The 13,565-nt window shown below is 42.5% G+C and overlaps 1 protein-coding gene across 4 annotated transcripts in view; it reads right to left on the bottom strand.

The window, feature by feature from the left end:
- The window catches only part of TBCD (tubulin folding cofactor D), a 122,147-nt gene that overhangs the window by 61,606 nt on the left and 46,976 nt on the right, over positions 1–13,565 (bottom strand). The gene's annotated exons all lie outside the window — the stretch shown is intronic.

Below are 13,565 nucleotides of genomic sequence, written 5' to 3'. Positions count from 1 at the left end.
TAAACAAAAACTGCAGCAACAAACACCTCAACAAGTGGGAAACGCTCATTCAGGTGCTGGAAGGGATGAAGTGCACATAATCATTGAAATAAAATTACGTTGTTTTTGTTTTCTAATTGAGAAATTCCAAGCATTGCTGCAAGGGATAGGGGAGCTTTCCTGAGCCTATTTTTCCTATATGTTGAAGGTCTGAATGAGTGCTTATGTAGAATAGCATGGAAGTTCAGCTAGCAGTACCTGGGCTTTCTACAAGGCAGCTCAGACCTGCATGGAAAACAACTACACCTTCAGGGGACAATATGCTTTGAGTTTCTATTCTTTACAAAGGTAGTTTTTCAATGATGGCTAAAACAAGAAAAACCATTAAAACAATCAGAAAACCTGATCTCAGAAGTCAAGATTACCCAAGAATTGACTCAGTGGCTGCGTTCAGACATCATGATAAACCATTGTTTACTGTGATATCTGAATGCTTTTGTCTTGTGTTTTGTTTACATTTATGGGACCTCATTTCAGAATAGACACACAATATATTCTATCCACTGTATCTTGAAACCTGCCAAATTCATGTAAATGCCATTAAAAAGAAGTTAATGGCATTCAACCAAGCTTTGTATTTCTGATCCCCACAGCTGTCCATACAAGAGTTAAGAGCCTTTTGCATTGCAAGCCTAAGCATTATTACTCAGAAGTCCTTGGGAGTGAGCCCCACTGAACTCAGTGTCTGTTAACATGCAGTAGATTGGGCTGCATGCTGTATTTACTGATTAAATGATTCAAACAATATTTACAGTTATCTCAACACAGATAAAATTCTAATGCTACAATAACATTAAGATTAAAGTTTGACTGAAGAACCTTTCTTTCTAGCCTATCATCTGTCTAGTTTTATTGCATAAGAGAGGCTTTACTTAACTCCCTTCCTCAAGCAGAGTACATCTTGCTCCCTCTTGAGATGCAGTTAGCATATTCTGCACTTGACCCACCTTCTACTGGTGTTGGCGAGACTTGGCCAAACCAAAAGTGTGGGGGGGGGGGTTTGCAGACACCACCAATGAGCTGACTGGCAGTGCTGCAAAACTTTACAGATAGCACTTTGCTTGTGAAAATGTAAAGATCAATTGATTGTTGGTGCAAGAGCCATACAAGCAAAAAAGGTCACATGGTCTGTAAGTGGTGGGGGAGATAATGCTCAGGCCTACAATCCACATCCAGTTCCCCATTCCTGCTCTAATAGTTGATAGACACATGTACTGCACAGTTTGTCCAAAGTTAAGTACTTTTGGATCTGGTTCATTTTAATGCGAGCTAAGTATCTGTTCAAATTTTCTCATCAAATCAAACTGGTAACTTCTCCTTTCCTCAAAAGCATATACTTATTATTATTTATCAGTTCAATGTGCAAAACTGCTTTATAAGGAGCCTGATCTGAAGCTGACTCAGGGCAGACCAAAGAAAGCATTTCATATTGCCCATTACTGTGCAGAGCTAAGGTTCAAATCTCTCTTCTCATCTCTTCTGAGATGGAGTGAAGAGGCACCCAAATCTTGCCAGGGGCTGGTGGGCTACTTGCAACAGCCTGGTGGGCAGGATATGGTCCATGGATTTCCTACTATTGATCGGGACGACTCTGGGAGCTCACCCCGTCACGGGGATTCGCACTGCCAACCTTCTTATGTTCAGACCACAGTGCCACCAGTGTAACTCAAAGAGGAATTAGATAGCAATAAAAAAGAAACAGAATGTGACATTATTATTATTATTATTATTGCTAAAGAGGAACTAGATAGCAATAAAAAAAATGTAATAACTGGCTTTCAAACTACCCCCTGTATTTCATTCTAATTTTAAGGAATTGTGCACAAAAGGTTGAAATTATATAAGGGGTGTGTAACACAATGAAACTAAGGACAAGACAACAGCAAATACACTAAACAGCAACCCTACGGTCTTACAGTTTTTCTTTTCTTTTTCTTTTTTGGCGAGGCTGAGGAAGCTTCTAAATTAAACCTTTCACACAGTTCCAATGGTCCGATGCCAAAAACTACCAACCGCACAGGTTTCCCTACAAGGCTTTCTCTTGGCATCTGCCAGTCAGGTAATATAGTTCAAACATACTGCTTACTGAACAGTATGTAATTTAATCAACTGCTGTAGCCTACAGAAATAACAGCCTGCAGGGGAAATAAAAGTCACTTAACTCTTATACTTCCCCTTCTTTCTGTGGTGAACAGGTGAGGGCCGGGGAGGGGGGGGGGGAAGAGGCATAAGCTTCAAGTATTTCTGTTTTTGGAGGTACACATTCTGATGGGGGACACTTCATGCCCCTTCTAGGCTAGTGTGTCCACCCTACACACACACACACACACACACACACACACACACACACACGACACACTCCACTGTCTCTCAAGGCAGATGATGCCAGCACAACACAAAACACAGAAAGTACACAACACAGGCTTGTAATGTGTTCAATTAAAATTGGGAACTTCCTCACAGAGATGTGGTGTGATGTGGTATAGTGGCTCAGAGACTTCACAGAGCAATCCGACTATACAGTGGTGCCTTGCAAGACGAAATTAATCCATTCCGCGAGTCTCTTCGTCTAGCGGTTTTTTCGTCTTGCAAAGCAAGCCCATTGACGGCTTAGCGGATTAGCGCTATTAGCGGCTTTTAGCGGCTTATCGGCTTAGCGGATCAGCTGATAAGCGGCTTAGCGGCTTAGAAAAAGGGGGGGAACCCCGCAGGAACTCGCAAGACATTTTCGTCTTGCGAAGCAAGCCCATAGGGAAATTCGTTTTGCGAAGCGCCTCCAAAACGGAAAAGCCTTTCGTCTAGCGGGTTTTCCGTCTTGCGAGGCGTTCGTCTTGCGGGGCACCACTGTACAATGCCTTCTTTCTACTAAATTCAGTGGAGCTTACTACCAGGTAGGTAGAGTTAGGATTGCAGTTTAAGCCACAAACTGGAAAATCTCTGGTTAGAATCCCACCTATCTCCATAGACAGCCTTAGGCAAGCTGCCCTCTCTCAGTCCTCACATCTGAAATGAAGGGGTAATACCGCTGTCCTAATGACTGCAAGTATGTGAAGCACTTTTGAGACTTGAAAGCACTGTATATCAAGGTTTTTTGTTTTTGTTTTATTAGCCTCTCTATCAACTCTGACACCATTAAGTCGAGCATTCATGTCTGGGAATTAATACAAATCATCGTACTCTTGCATTATTCCCTGTGGTCCTGCTTTTTTAAGGTGTTAGCTTGTAGTAACTTTAGAGATTCCTTTGTATCACATGGCTTACAAGTATGAACCAGCAAATGCCTATGGTATCACATAGCGTAGAGGAGTTCTTCATGACACATGTAATATTTTTAACATGTAACAGTGCACTCAAAATTTGATGCAAAGACAGTCCTTTTCAAGGATAAGTAATCTCCCCCAACTCTTCCGACCAGCAGGAAAGACAATAGCAGAAAATTGGAAAAGGCATAAATAGAATCAGTTGCCACAGATCTGATATTTGCATTGGTGCAGAATAATGCTTTACTGTATTGTCACAGAACAGGGCTGGTATAATTCAGTATTGGGAAAAATCATTTTTAGCAGTGTGGAGCAGTGGCCTGGGAGACCGGGGTTCAAATCCCAACAGGCAGGACTGAGCGACCTTGGGGCAGTCACTGCTGCTCAGCTTAACGTACTTCACAGGGCTGTTGTGAGGATAAATGGGAAGGGTGTACCACCTTCAGGTCCCTGGATGAAAGGTGGGGTGTAAATTTAATAATAATGATGATGATGATGATAATGATAATAATAATAATGATGATAATAATAATGATAATAAGTGCCTGAGAGGAAAAAACACGTCCTCTAAGGAGGACAAAGAAACTGCTTTTAAGAGGCACAAAATTACCCTACATGGGAAAACCACATCGCAGGACCAAAAGTTTGGTATTCTCTTTTTTGTTTGGTGAAAGAAAATAAAACAACCTGACAGCACTAAAACTGTCTTGAAAAATGTAGTTTAACTTGTTCCCAAGTGTGTTGAATAAACTGGTGAAAAAAATGGATTTAACTGGTTATACAAGAACACAAAAAAGCCCCTGGAGGCAGTTTTTGAAAATCTGCTGTAAATTTTTTCTTGTGGAGATTAAACATTACTGCTACTGATATTACTGTTTACACTGTACTTTCCACTTCAGACTTAAATAAAACCGGGGGAAATGTTGGTTTTTCTATCAAGTGTAGAAAGAAAAGCTCTATTGATCATTACATGATTCTTCATCTTGGGAAACACAGACGAGAGGTGTCAGGCAGGAGCTACAATGGTACCTCGGGTTAAGAACTTAATTCGTTCTGGAGGTCCGTTCTTAACCTGAAGCTGTTCTTAACCTGAGGTACCACTTTAGCTAATGGGGCCTCCCGCTGCCGCCATGCAATTTCTGTTGTCATCCTGAAGCAAAGTTCTTAACCCGAGGTAGTATTTTTGGGTTAGCAGAGTCTGTAATCTGAAGCGTCTATAACCTGAGTACCACTGTACTACATTTTGTACTTCAACAAAAGGTTAGGCATCTGAAGAAGCAATTCCATGTCATAATAAAGTTGTTCATTATGTAGGCCATAAACCAGTGTTTCCCAACCTTTTTTGGGCAAAGGCACACTTGTTTCATGAAAAAAATCTCGAGGCACACCACCATTAGAAAATGTTTAAAAAATTAACTCTGTGCCTATATTGACTATATATACAGTGGTGCCCCGCAAGACGAATGCCTCGCAAGACTGAAAACCCGCAAGACGAAAGGGTTTTCCGTTTTTTGAGGCACTTCGCAAGATGAATTTCCCTATGGGCTTGCTTTGCAAGAAGAAAGCCTATAGGGAAATCTCCAGGGACCTCTTTTAAATGCTGGTGGTGGGGAGCAAAGCCTTCCCCCCCCCTCCGGCCTTCAGAAGAGGTCCAGGAAGGCCGGCGGGGGCCGAAAGGCTTTGCTCCCCACCGCCAGCATTTTAAAAGCAGTCCGGGATAGCAGGGAAGCGCTTCCCGCTATCCTGGACGGCTTTTGAAGGCAGGCGGGGGGAGCAAAGACTTTTGTTCCCCCGCCCGCCTTCAGAAGAGGTCCAGGACCTCTTCTGAAGGCTGGCGGGGGGTGAAAGTCTTTGCTCCCCCCTGCCTGCCTTCCCGGGAGAGCGGAGAAACGCAGCGTGTTTCTCCGCTGTCCCGGACAGCTTTTGAAGGCAGGCAGAGGGGAGCAAAGACTTTCGCCCCCCGCCCGCATTCAGAAGAGGTCCAGGACCTCTTCTGAAGGCGGGCGGGGGGCAAAAGTCTTTGCTCCCCCCTGCCTGCCTTCCCGGGAGAGCGGAGAAACGCAGCGTGTTTCTCCTCTGTCCCGGACGGCTTTTGAAGGGGGGGAGCAAAGACTTTCCGCTCTCCCGGGAAGGCAGGCAAGGGGGAGCAAAGACCTTTGCCCCCCGCCCGCCTTCAGAAGAGGCCCTGGACCTCTTCTGAAGGCGGGCGGGGGGCGAAAGTCTTTGCTCCCCTCTGCCTGCCTTCAAAAGCTGTCCGGGACAGCGGAGAAACACGCTGCGTTTCTCCGCTCTCCCGGGAAGGCAGGCAGGGGGGAGCAAAGAGGTCCTGGACCTCTTCTGAAGGCGGGCGGGGGGCAAAAGTCTAATTCTAATTTCAATGAGTGTGCCCTCCCACGGCACACCAGGCAACGTCTCGCGGCACACTAGTGTGCCGCGGAACACCGGTTGGGAAACACTGCCATAAACAATGGTTTAGTGTGGCATGGTTATTTCCCCCCCATGCTCAAGCACTCGCCCCTCCCCTCTTTTCCTCCCATATAGACAAGAGTGGCAATTCAGAAGCTTTCACTTCTGCTTTTAGCAAACCATGGCTTCCTACATCATCCCAACTGGAAAATATGGTTAAATATAAAGTATGGTTAGTTTAAACAAGCCTGCTTCAGAAACCATGTTTCAAGGTGGCTTCTTTTAAACTAGCCATAATTAATGTCAGCCATAGGTTTTTTCCCCTTCAGATAACAGGACTGAAAGTGCAAAGATTCCCAAGGTTGGGAGGTGGCTAAGCTCATTTCCATTGCATTAAGCCATGGTATAGCAAAATATCCAAACATGGCCTAAGCGTTTATCAATATGTGTCACTTACCTATATTGGTTATTGCCTATAACCAATGAAAGAATATTTTCTTATGGTTAGGGAAGCTGGGTCATAATGAAAGAACAAACTCCAGTAACTCAACTCTGAGGATTTCACTAGGTGTACTCTGAGCAATGCATTTTAAGCCTTAAGCAAATATAACTAGTCAGGAGTACCACAGAATTTCTGACACCAGGATATGGGCAGTTGACAGTTCAAAGGATCAGAAGAAAATACGGTAGGGTGAGTAGGAAACTTTGGGTCTGCTCTTAGGATAACCCAGAACACATTCAGCAGCTAAGCAAGGTATGCTGGCTCTAACAATTAAGCTGCTTTGGAGGCCTGGCTCTCACATATCATGACATACAGTACAAGTTTTATTCACTAGTCCATTCTGTTGTTGCCCACTAAGAAGAATGTCTGCCTTTATCTAAGACACTGTCAAAATGTGTGCGTACATGCACACATTTTGTGCTGGAATGATGGACAGAAGTAAAATTTGAATATATTATGTACATGAATTTGCCCAGGCTTGTGTAGTAAAAATGTGTTTGTTCTTTTCTTTTCTTTTTTGGTGATATATGCTATTAGCTATTTTGAACTTGGCAATGTATCCAGACCAAAAAGTGATCTTAACCCAGGATAAGCCTCTCTGTGATATCCTCTCAAAATAATGTTATATTCAAATCAATTGTTCAAACATTCACAGTTCATTTCAAAACCATTCACACTCCTATTATCAAAATCAAAAAAGTACCATTAACTTTTTATGTGGTGGTAAAGATATACATAATCAATTTGACATAACCAAAAACATTATGATAAACACAAGTTTTCAAATTAAAAGAATTGCTACGTGATTAGCAGGTTGCATATATTGTACGTGGAAAACTGACAGAATCCAGATTCACTTGTTGAGTTTCAGCATTCTTTTTTAAAATACAGTCACCTGTACGTGTAGCCTAGAGGTATTAATGAGCACCTGTTCTATCCCACCATCCTTAACTTAACAGCATTAACTACAGGTTGCAACAGGACGCTCTGCTTTGAATCCCATGAAGCACAGAAACAACTTCTGCCTTTCCATCACTATAGAGTTCAGAAAGACCTTTTTAATGTAATGAGAAAAGCATCCTTTCCTTGTGTTCTTTAACTCAGTTTCTGAACAACCGTCAACCATGAGCATTATAACATTTTCTAAATAAAGCTACGAAAGGAAAAGGAAAATCAAAAATCCCCAACGAATTTCTAGAACGTTGAGGTGTTAGCCAAAGGATTTAATTGAATACCGCCCATAGTATTTCATTTAGCCAAGTCCTTTCTCCTGCAAGCAACATTTAAATGTGCTTCCTTGTGCTGAATAAGTTCTGTGAATCTGCCAAAAAGTGTTTTGGTTTTTTTTTGTTTAAAAGGGAGATTATCTAATCAGATACAAAATAAAAAAATTCCTTCCAGTAGCACCTTAAAGACCAACTGAGTTAGTTCTAGGTATGAGCTTTCGTGTGCATGCACACTTCTTCAGATACACACAGAAGTGTGCATGCACACGAAAGCTCATACCTAGAACTAACTCAGTTGGTCTTTAAGGTGCTACTGGAAGGAATTTTTTTATTTTGTTTTGACCATGGCAGACCAACACGGCTACCTATCTGTAACTAATCAGATACAACATTCTTGGTTCAGATCCTGTACAATACAATCTCTTCCATGTTTGCTCTATGACCCCTAGCATCTAGGAAGGCCGCTTTTCTAGAGGGCATAATGTTCTGCCTTTTTATGCATGTGCAGGGGACCATAAATTAATTTATCTCCTCAGCAGCAACAAGTGATTCCCTTCAAGAAAAAGCCCTGGCCATGGAAGAGAACTACCCTCCTTTTCTGCAGGCAGAATGTGGAGGAAGCAAAAGGAGGCTCTCCCTTCCTTTTATACAAAAACCCATCCCAGTGATATTGCCTCCTGCAGAAGCTTCCCAGGAATGGAAAGACACCAGCCATCCTTTCAAGAGAATTCAAGCCAAGCCAAAATTTGGGAACCCCTATGCTTGCGTGCTGAACCTGGGACAAACTTTACACAATGTACAACGGAAAGAAAAGGAGCAAGGGAAAGACTCCCAACTCATAGCTATTTCATTAAAGGCCATGTTGGCTAATTCACAGAAGTGGTAAGAGAGAGAAAAGGTTGTATGAGCAAAATGTACTTTCACATGCCCTGTTTATGGAACAAAAAAGTTGTATGTATATTTATCCTAATGAAGTGGCAGAAATGCACACCCACTCTTTGTAAAAGTTCTGAAATTATGGGGAACATACAACTCCTTTCACCTCTTCCATGGAACATAGAAACCAATCTAAGTACGGTAATTAGCAGGAATTGGGAGCAGGACATATACATAAATAGGTAGTGTGGTGTATAAATGCTTACTGATCAGTACAAGTTGAATAAATTAAGTCTGGAAGCAAAGAATCCTCACCAACAGGACTAACTTGGTTAGCTTTGTCTGCTGATCATTAGCTGTGCAAGTCAAATAGTCTTGGACCACTGGTCATGCTGGCTGAGCTGTAGTCCAACAACATCTGGTTATCACCTGCTCTGTGGTTCTTTCATCTGTCTGCTTTCTTTTTCTGTATGTTCAATATTCTGTGCCTATTCTGTGCCAACCTGACAACAAGAGAAGTAGGGGCCATCTCTAGCATCATGCTTCAGAGACAAAGCATCTCTTAACACTCCATCTCCAAGTTTCATGGCTAAGAAATTCAGTGATCCTATCCAGCGTCCTTCCAGCATAAAGCACCCTACTAACTAATGTTAAATAGGAAAATCACTAACAGACCAACATACTGAGTCTCAAATCAGCCAGCAGCAAGCCCCAGCTACAAGTGATCCACAATTTAATTCTTATGTTCCATGTCAGAAAATTTAAGATGGCTCAAGATGTAAACATTCTTTTATTTTCCCCCCATAGAAAACCTTTGTACTTACTACCTAGAAACTAAGGGTATTATCTAGCCAACTTGCTCTGACTTGTAACATGCCACCAAATTTGGAGATTAGAAGTCATTAGGAAGGACAAAAGAGTGTCTCAAAAGGTGTTAAATGTAAGTCAGCAATTATGCAAACAGGACTGAGAGAGGACACTTGAAGAGAGATTGTGTATTTTTTTTTTTTTTTTGCAAGTTTAGGGGTACAGCTAGTTCTTAAACTGGTTTCTGCTATTTATCCAAGGTAATACTTTATACAATTTATAATATTTATACAAGGTAATATAAAATGGACCTCCTAAAGGTGTAAGAAAGTACCATCAAGAGATTATACATGGGAACAGACAACAAGCTGAAATATGGCTACATTCTTCTAAAGAAGTCCCATGCCTGTGATAATATTATTTTCTTCTGTAAAACTGAACTTCCAATATATTTCACATGTCTCCAGAATTTATACTACAGTAATCAAAATACTCTTTCTCTGAGAGGATGCAGTTTCTCAGACACATCTGAGAAGAACAGAGACTACCAAAACATTCTGAATCCCTTTCCTCAAAGCACACTGAATCCCAGAAGCTAAAGTTTGTTTTAAAGTGATACAGGTCCTTAGCTACATAGTGGAACCTGTGTACTTTTAAGCACAGCAGCTTTGATTAAAAAGAAGAAGAAAGACAGACACCACTTTTCCAAATGACACTCCAAATGTGCTGGCATTAATTCATCCCAAGTGCCGCATTGTTAGGAGAATAACAATGATAACAATCAGTGTTGCATCAAGCCTGGAATTATATCGCCTCCAATATGACTATTGCGTTCATCTTCTTTTAATGGGTGTCACCTATTAGGTGACTGGTCTACATGCTTATAATAATTATACACTAGATGAGAGGACAATAAATTCACCCCAACAATGGAAAAACAGCTGCCAGTATCAATTTGACCAGGACCAGTTATATTCATTAGTGAAGAAAACAAGAAGCATCCTGTCTCCAAGGCTCTACTCCCTGAACTTGCATATCCAGGTATTTTGCTCTATTGCCTCCAGTTTAATACAATGCCTGCTGCACCTGCACATTCTGCTCTACTTCAGCTACAGCCCAGTTGAGCAGGTCTGCCTAGCAGCTACGACTTCCAGGGAGTGGCTGGCTTTTAATAAGCTCTTTGCTGCGCTAGGATCATGCCCAGAGGCCAACATCGCTCCCCTGGCTTCCCTCCGATTCAACAGCACAAGAAACAAAGAAAACTAAGACAAACTTACAGAGTATACAACAAGGGTTGTCAAGCCTCATCAGGTCCTTTGGGGTCCCAAGCACAAGCCACATCTGCCCAATCATATCCCCCCCCCCCCACAAAATACTGAACCATCTTCAGGTCAAGAACAAGACAGGGCAAAGATTGACCTACTATCATCAACTACTGATTTTCTAAGCACCAGTCCATTCTCCAGGCCATTTAAAATTAACAGCAAGGAGTTAATGAGTGAAGAATATTCAATGTGCCAACATGTGGAGTCAAAAGGGGAGAGGGGGGAATGGGGGGGGGTGTCCTTAGTCAATGGAAAAGGACAAATGGATAATAGGATTAATGAAGCTGACAGGATGAGGCAAGCAACCCTTTTTTACATGCAAGAGGATTTTAGAAGGTAAACAGTGGGAAAGGCGCTTAGGATGAAAGAAAGCTGCAGTGGATGCTCAGGCTTAGAGCTGACAACTGTGGTCTGCAGTAAGGCTAATGAAGAAATTTTGAAAGGCAAGGTGTAGAACAATGGCATTCCAATGTTGATTAGTGACGAGTATATTTAGATGTTTACTACAGATCCTACTACAGTGGTACCTCGGGTTAAGAACTTAATTCATTCTGGAGGTCCGTTCTTAACCTGAAACTGTTCTTAACCTGAGGTAGTACTTTAGCTAATGGGGCCTCCTGCCGCTGCACGATTTCTGTTCTCATCCTGAAGCAAAGTTCTTAACCCGAGGTAGTATTTCTGGGTTAGCGGAGTCTGTAACCTCAAGTGTCTGTAACCCGAGGTACCACTGTATCAGCCCTATCCCCCATCAAACCATAGGTTTTATATATTTATTTATGGGGAGGGGGATTATGAGCATGGGCTCTGGGAAATGTATTTGTTGGATGGGATGATCGTGCAAGATTTTGTGGGCTTGATAGTACAGGCAGTGACCATTTTGTGCAGGGGTTCTGTTCCCAGCCCCGCGTGTATCGGCGGAGCACGTATAAGCAAACCCCCCATCCCTGTTCTGCCTTCTTCTGAATCCAAAACCACCTTTTCATTGGTGACTGCATGTCAACTGGACACACCTAAAATAATCGTCACCTGTATATCAACCGTATATCCACCTTAAAAACTCTGGGGACTCTCAGTTGACAGTCTGCTGTGAAAACACCTTAGAATTTATTTATATCATGTAGAAAGTAGATGCTAGAATGTATTGTTAAAAACAACAACAGATCATATCCTTGTTCACATGCATAACAAGAAGGGAACTGACAATACAGTGGGGAGGAATTCACTCAGCAGAATGCCCTCTTAACACAAACATGTCTGCTTACTTGATGGAACAAACAATCTGCCCTCTCCTTCCTCCCATGCTGTTCTGGGGGTTCTCTCAACCCTCCCCCACAGCCAATGGGGCACATGAGACGGGAGAAAGCACAGCTGCACTAGAGGAAGTCCTTGCATGGGTTTCTGCTGATGGGGCTCATTAGTTAAATCCCACCCTATATTATTAGGGGATGTTCACAAGCCTACACTGTGTAAGGCACAGCAGGGGATCTCAAACCAGGGCCTTCAGCAGCTTACCTTCTGCACCTCCAGCACTTTGGGTCCTTAACAGGCCACACAGACAAGACCTGAAGGAAAAGGCAGGCCTCTAGGCTGTCATTCCAACCTGAAAAAAAGCAGCAGACCTCCTAGCCTACTTTCATCTGACTCTCCGAGTGAATCAGCAGGCTAGGTCAGCCCATTAGTCCATCCATCTTCTCTTTGAGCACAAGCATTCTACTTATTCTCCTGCTCCTTCAGATCATGATCACCCATCAAGCCCTCTACTGCTTCCTTCAAACTAAATCTTCTGCCTGGCTCTTACTCTGCACTTGCCTATGACCAGTGAGCTTGACATTGATACCAGGAAATGTCCTAGAACAGAAAATTAAACAGTCGGTCTGTGAACACTTAGAAAAGGATACTGCGATTGCTAAGACCCTGCAGAAGTCTAGTGTCTATTCTGCTTTGGTCAGACCCAACCTGGTGTACTGTGTCCTGTTCTGGACACCACAATTTAAGAAGGATATTGACAAGCTGGAACGTGTGCAAAGGGGGACAACCAAGATGATCAAGGGTCTGGAAACCAAGCATTATGAGGAATAGTTGAGAGTTTGGTATGTTACCCTGGAAAAGGGGAGACTGAGAGAAGGCATGATAGTAATCTTCAAATATCTAAAGGGCTACCACATGGAAGATGGAGCAAGTTTGCATTCTTCTGCTCCGGAGGGTAGGACCTGAACCAATGGCTTCAAGTTACAAGAAAGGAGATTCCAACTACACACAAGGAATAACTTCCTGACAGTAACAGCTGTTCAATAGTGGGACAGACTTCCACGAGAGGTAGTGGGTTCTGCTTCCTTGGATGTTTTTTAACAACAACAACAACAACTTATTATTTATACCCCGCCCATCTGGCTGGCCAGTTGCCATGTATAATTTAACTGAGATTCCTGCATTGCAGGGGGTGGACTAGATGACCCCTGGGGTCCCTTCCAACTCTACAATTCTATGACTCTATGAACCTTGAACATTTGATCTGGTGCCTGACCTCCGGTTGATGTTTTGGCCATATGCATTATCCTTCTGATCCTTAACACCCTGTAATTCCTTGGAATAGATCTGTGTATGTATGGTTCTCCCATTGTGACAAAGAAACTTAATTTTAGCTTTCAGTGGCAACCTTCTCAGAGACCTGTGACGATGCACCTTTTTACTTGTAAAGGAGAGAAATTAAGGAACCGAGGGAGATCTCATATGGAACAAAAGCAGCTTCCCCTCTTCTTCACAGTTCTAGTGTGGGATGGACAAATACAAAATGGTGTATTGGAAATTAACTTCGGCTTCATAAGAATTTCACTCATCCTTTAAAAACCATACACATACTACTTATGGCTCCAATGCTAAATTTTAAAAAGCGTGTGCAAAACATCTGTCAAAATAAGAGAAGCCAGTGAGCTGGAACTGGCATATCTGACTGCTGCACAGAATGCAAAATTCATAAATGTACAATTCATCTTGAGTTGTTTTTAAAGTAGAGGGCACATTTTGCCTTAGTGTCCACTGTGATAGACCACAAGGGATGAAGTTGACACTTCCGTTTCCAGTCCCATAACTAGTGCCGCAAGAAAATTTACACAAAAACTTAATG

This window comes from Podarcis erhardii (genome assembly GCF_964252035.2).
Source record: "Podarcis erhardii genome assembly, chromosome: 2".
Lineage (NCBI taxonomy): Eukaryota > Metazoa > Chordata > Lepidosauria > Squamata > Lacertidae > Podarcis > Podarcis erhardii.
The sequence above is the reverse complement of the archived record's forward strand: the minus strand, read 5'-3'. Positions and strand labels throughout refer to the sequence as shown.